A 6,924-nucleotide genomic window follows, 5' to 3' on the forward strand; every position below is an offset into this window, starting at 1 on the left:
TACCGATTTTCAGACAGCCACCAAGGAAATGAAAATCGAGATCTTGAAAGCAAAACAGAGCTACAAAAACCTTCTTGAAAGCAAATTTGCTGCAAAAAATTTGGGGTCTGCCTGGACTTGTATGAAAACCATAGCAGGGTTTCAAAATCCCCAGAGCAGCAGTCAGGTCATTTTAGATGGTTTTAATTCAGACAGAGATTTTGCAAATGCTTTAAACATGTTTTCTGCTCGTTTTAGTTCTTCTGATTTTAGCGAGGATATTTTGGAACTGAAACAGAAACTGAGAGATACTCAGCACTTTATCATTGAACTCAGCGATGTTAAAAAGGCCTTTCATACAGTCAATGTGAACAAGAGCCAGGGTCCTGATAATATTAGTGGCCGCCTAATTAAATCTTGTGCTGATGAACTCAGTCCTATATTTCAGGTTATTTTTAACAAATCCTTGCAAACACAACATGTGCCCTCTCTTTGGAAAGAAGCAGTCGTGGTTCCTGTCCCTAAATCTAGTCGTCCAAAAATTCTAAACGACTTCAGGCCTGTTGCCTCACTTCAGTTGTCATGAAAGTCTTTGAAAAAATCATCAGAAATGTGATTATGAAAGAGACTGAAGGTCAGCTGGATCCAATGCAGTTTGCATACAGGCCCAACAGAGGAGTGGAGGACGCACTTTTGACTTTACTAAATCTAATTCTTAAACATGTAGAGAGTAAAGGGACTTTTGCAAGACTTCTTTTCATTGATTTTTCTTCGGCTTTTAATACAATACAGCCCCATATTTTAATTAAAAGACTTTTAGAACAGTTTGAAATCAGGAAAAACCTGGTGGGCTGGATTTTAGATTTTCTAACTGACAGGTCACAAAGAGTGAGAATAAATGGGGTTCTGTCTGACCCAGTGTTCTCCTCCACAGGTTCTCCTCAAGGGTGCGTCCTATCGCCCTTATTATTCACTCTCTATACAAACATGTGTCAGGGCAGACATGAAAACAGGGTCATTATTAAATATGCAGATGACTCTGTTATTGTCAGCTTACTGAAAGAGGGTGAAATTAACCACGGTCCAGTCATTGATGACTTTGTTCAGTGGTGGGAGGAGTCTTATCTCCAGCTGAACATATCTAAAACAAAAGACATGGTTGTTGATTTTAGGAAACAACAAAATGGGCAAGCAGTCACTTTAATTAAAGGTCAGAAAATAGAGCAAGTACAATCATATAAATATCTTGGGACCATAATCAATGAAAAACTGAACTTTGATCAAAATTGCAAATCAGTTTGTAAAAAGGGTCACCAGCACCTTTATTGCCTTAGGAAACTTGTTCATTTCCACATTGACCAAAAAATTTTAACTTTGTTTTATCGTTCTTTTATTGAGTCTGTTTTATCCTTTTGTTTGGTGGCATGGTTTGGTCAGACCTCTGTCACAGAGAAAAACTCTCTAAATCAGATAGTGAGATGGTCCAGTCGTCTGATAGGTGAGCCACAGTCTTGTTTAGCCTCCCTGTACTCTAAGCAGGTACAGAGGATGGCTTTATCAATCCTTAATAATGGTTCCCATCCTCTAAGGGGTGAATTTCAGCTTCTTCCCTCAGGACGGAGGTTTCTATTTCCGAGATGCAGGACAAAGCGTTATAAAAATAGCTTTGTCCCCGTTGCTGTCACTGAATTAAATAAGAACTGTTTTTGATTCGAAATATTAAAGTATGTGTCACAGTGAGTTTTATATATTTACTAGGTATGTGTGTTTTTAAAGGGATGTCAAATGCTGTCATTTTTCTGTAAAGCAAATTTACCTTGCCTTTAGGTATAAATAAAGTTACCTTACCTTACCTTACCTTACCTACCTTACACCAGTGGTGGAGCGGGGTGGCTTTCTGGGCTTAAGCCGGTGTTGTCTTTTCAGAAGCCCGGGGTTTTTTGGTGTGTAATTTTTTTCATAGTTAGATTCCTGGCTGACAACTGTATAAAACAAAAAACTACACACAATATTCGAAGCACATAGTGCACACTGTGGGAATTTACGACTGTGCGTAAATCCCCCCTAATATTGGTATGATCCGAACTCAGGCACTAAGCGGGGCGGGGCAGCTGCAGCCTGCGAGTGCGCTGTTGGGGAGCTAGGCAGACAGAAGAGAACTGAAGTTTGACCAGGTACCAAAGCAAATCATTCATACTGTACAAATAATGTAAATATGACGGTGTATCAAGAAAGACTGATGTCAAACGGATCACTTGACCCATATTACGTTACTTTCTCTTCAATGATATAACAAATGGTGAAATGAAAAGCCGAACAACAACAATGCTGTTTTTTTAGAGAGTCTTAGCTTACATGTGTGTTTATTTCATATTTTCAGTTGTTTCCCTCCACGGCTAAATAAATCGGCTTCAGTAATGCACTGATATACAAGAATGGACATAAGGAGCTTCTTTCAAAGAAAAAACTCTGGTAGTATTTCATATATTATGGTTTGTATGTTGTTCAGTATATTTCTATGCAAAACAAGAGGAATTTCAATACACAGCAGTATATTCACAGTTTAAACCAGATATTTACACTTTATGGAAAACACAAGAACATTTTTTACTGTACAACATCAATTTAAAGTAAACCTGTTTTGTTTTGGATAAATAAATATTGAAATATCTTTTGAATTAGTTAAATGTCAGAATAAAGAGAGACAGAGCTGTCTATTTTTTATCACTTTCATCAAATTTAGGAGCACATGTACACTAAGTTTATTGTTAATTAATAAGAAACTGCAGAAGATTCCATTCTGAGCTGAAGAAGCTTCTGATAGGTTAGTAGAGTCCATGTGAGTAAACTGGTGGCACAGCTGTGGATGCATATAAGGCAAAACACAGAGCCTGTTTCTGTGACATGGGAAAATCAAGAGATGTCAACCAAAACACCAGGAACAGAACTGTGGAGCTCCATAAGTGTGGCTCAATTTGAATACAATTTGGTGCCATTTACAATTAAGAAATACAGATAGTTTCTCTCTTTACTCTTAAAGTTAACAAATATGTTTTTTATATTTATCAATCTAAAAAGATAAACATTTAGTCTGATTTGATGTTACAATTAAAAAAGTGTTTGTGTTTTGATCTGAAGAGTACATAAATATGTGGTTTCAACTGTATATTTGATGATTGTCAGCACAAAGAGGGAGAGAGAGGAACAGAGGGGGAGAGAGAGGGAGATGGAGAATGAGGACAGAACAGAGATGAACAAGAGCAGGTGAGACACACATGTTAGTCAAATGGTTGTTTACCAAAAGTATCACCGTATCATAGGTCCTCATGTATCTCGTACCTAGTGTTTCTTTTTAGGTTTGTTATTTTTCAAGTTGTATATTTATCAAGTTATGCAGGCTTGTTTGCACAACAAGGATAAATAATTATATAAACTTTTCTCAATCTAAATATTGTACTTTGGTAGAATTAAAAGATAAGTGTAGTGCAGGTCTATGATGATTTTTAGTGCTACTATCATCTAGTTCTGATTCTGGTTCTGTCTTGGTTAAATCCTCAGTACTCCTGATTTTGAACTGTTGTAGTCCTGTTTTAATTCCGGATCAGTTCTGGGTCTGGTTGAATTGGGGTTTAGTCCTCGTGTCTTGATACAGCCCGACTTTGTTCTGCCTTGATGCATATGTGATATATATTTTTCCCTATATGAAGTCATTCTTTTTTGAACAAAACTCAAAACAGAGCCAATTAATCTTTCAGTCATTTGTAACCCCCCCCCTCCCCCCCCCCCCCCAAAAAAAAATAAATAAATAAAAATCCCACATGCATACTACCCTTTAGGGCTAAGCCCCGGGTGTTTCAAATGTCTGGCTCCGCCTCTGGTCCACACTTTTTCCATCAATTGTTCCGCCTGTCCTGCTCACATCTCCAGTGGTTGTACACGTTGTCATTAACGTGGCTTCACTCCACATCAGCCACGCCGCTTTGCTCGCTAAAACACCGGTGTCGGCACATAAGGACGCTGTCATAGCCTGTCAACGACGTGGATTAGCTGCGTATATACGAATGTGAATCGCATCATTGGCTGGACTATGGGATAAGGTGGCATCGTTCTAATCCCATACGGGAGCAGCCAGTCACTGACTAATACTGCAAAACAGAATTGTTAAAGTTTTAATTTCAATTCAGGTTAGATTTTTTTTGTGCGCAACGCAAATTTTCTGTGCGCAGAGACGTGCCAGCAGTGCGCAATTGCGCACGTGCGCAGCTTAGAGGGAACATTGCTCAGGAGGAACTGATGATCAATGATCTCAAGTCAGCTGGGACCATAGTCACCAAGAAAATGGTAACGCCGTGAAGGACTGAAATCGTGCAGTGCCTACAAGGTACCCCTGCTCAAGAAAGTACATTTACAGAAATGTTTGAAGTTTACCACTGTACATCCCAATGATTCACCATGTTTGGAGGAGGAAGAATGCTCCCTGTGACTCTAAGAACACCATCCCCACCGTCAAACATGGAGGTGGAAACATTATGCTTTGGGAATGTCAAGGGGACAGGACAACTGTACTGAATCAAAGGGAAGATGGATGGGGGCATGTATCTCCTTCCCTCAGCCAGGGCATTGAAAATGGGTCGTGGGTGGGTATTCCAGCATGACAATGATCCAAAACACATAGCCAAGGGAACAAAGGATTGGCTCAAGAAGAAACACATTAAGATCTCGGAGTGGCCTAGTCAGTTTCCACATTAATGACTTGGAGAGGATATGCAAGGAGGAGTTGGACAAAATTGGAGGATTTGCCACCAAGTACTAAAGCATGATTTGCAAATACTTATTTCATCCATGAAAATGAGAATTAATTTATCATTTTTATGAAATGCATTTTTCTGGATTTTTTGGTTATTGCTCTGACTCATCCTTTGATCCCTGGAGTCCCCGTTTCCCCATCATCTGTTGTATATATCACTTTGGTATTATCACTGTAAATGAGATGAGATGAGAGATGAGATAGCCTTTATTTGTCAGTTGCAGGTCTTTTGCCCACAACCGAGATGACAGACCTTGCCGACCGTACATACAATACAAACATCACATTGGGGAGACAGGTCAGGCCAGGTAGCGAGGAAAAAAAACATTGAAATGTGCAACACAAAAGGATAATCAAATCAAATCAAATCAAATCACTTTTATTGTCACATCACATGTGCAGGTACATTGGTACAGCACATGTGAGTGAAATTCTTGTGTGCGAGCTTCACAAGCAACAGAGTTGTGCAAAATACAATAATGTAAACAAGCAAAATACAAGAATGGCTACATCTGAAACTAATAAATATATGTACAATATATAATAGTATATGCATTTCTGGATGTGTATACTAAATATTTTTCTACGTGTGTGTGTGTGTGTGTACACATATTTTACAAATTAAATAGAGTAAACAATAAATAAAATATATAAAATAAAATATACAGAGTGAGACATGTGCAAAACAGTGGCATTACTGTACAGTATGGAGTGCATAATGTTAAAGTTCCAGTAGTGGAGGTGAGGTGTCTATGACGTGTTCAGCAGTCTGATGGCCTGGTGGAAGAAGCTGTCTCTCAGTCTGCTGGTACGGGACCGGATGCTGCAGAACCTCCTTCCTGATGGAAGCAGTCTGAACAGTTTATGGCTGGGGTGACTGGAGTCCTTGATGATCCTCCCCGCTTTCCTCAGGCACTGCTTCCTGTAGATGTCTTGGAGGGAGGGAAGCTCACCTCCAATTATCCGTTCAGAGCACCGCACTACTCGCTGGAGAGCTTTGCAGTTGTAGGCGGTGCTGTTGCCATACCAGGTGGTGATGCATCCAGTGAGGATGCTCTCAATGGCACAGTGATAGAAGGTCCTGAGGATGCGGGGGCTCATGCCGAATCTTTTCAGTCTCCTGAGAAAGAAGAGGCACTGCTGCGCCTTCTTCACTGTTTTGTTTGTGTGTACTGACCACGTAAGATCCTCAGCCAGATGTACTCCAAGGAACCGGAAGCTGCTCACTCTCTCCACAGCAGCGCCGTTGATGGTGATGGGGGTGTGTACTTCTCTGCACCTCCGGAAGTCCGCTATCAACTCCTTTGTCTTTGCGACGTTGAGGGTGAGATGGTTGTCTTGACACCAGTGGGTCAGGGCGCTGACCTCCTCCCTGTAAGCCGTCTCATCACCGTTGGTGATAAGACCCACCACTGTAGTGTCGTCCGCAAACTTCACAATGATGTTGGAGCTGTTAGTGGCTGTGCAGTCGTAGGTGTAGAGTGAGTACAGGAGAGGGCTCAGTACACACCCCTGTGGAGCACCAGTGTTCAGTGTGATGGGGGATGAGGTGATGCTGCCCAGTCTGACCACTTGGCGTCTGTCAGACAGGAAGCTAAGGATCCAGCTGCAGAGGGAGCTGCTCAGTCCTAGATCCTGCAGTTTCCTGTCCAGCTTCGAGGGAACGATGGTATTGAATGCTGAGCTGTAATCTACAAACAGCATTCTCACATACATGTCTCGCTTCTCCAGGTGTGACAGGGCAGTGTGTAGTGTCAGGGCTATGGCATCATCAGTGGACCTGTTGTGGCGGTATGCAAACTGTAGAGGGTCCAGTGAGTCGGGTAGTGCAGAGCAGATGAAGTCCCTGACCAGCTTCTCGAAGCATTTGCTTACGATGGGGGTCAGGGCTACAGGTCGCCAGTCGTTCAATGAGGAGATGGTGGAGGATTTGGGTACAGCAATGCACAGGTATCAACACACCATAACACAATAAACACAGACAAGCAACATGGGAAAGAGTTCCAGTGTGTACATCTGATCTGGGACCGCTACAATCTTTCGACTGCGCCTCCAGCTGACCCGATGTCCACATCATGGGGGAGGTAAGCGTTGGAGGTGGCGTTGGATCCGGGGTAGAGAGGGTGATGCGTCAGTGA

This window comes from Mchenga conophoros, linkage group LG5 (assembly GCF_057382185.1).
Source record: "Mchenga conophoros isolate Kocher_MC1m ecotype Shallow Benthic linkage group LG5, M_conophoros_male_GT1.1, whole genome shotgun sequence".
Taxonomy (NCBI): Eukaryota; Metazoa; Chordata; class Actinopteri; order Cichliformes; family Cichlidae; genus Mchenga; species Mchenga conophoros.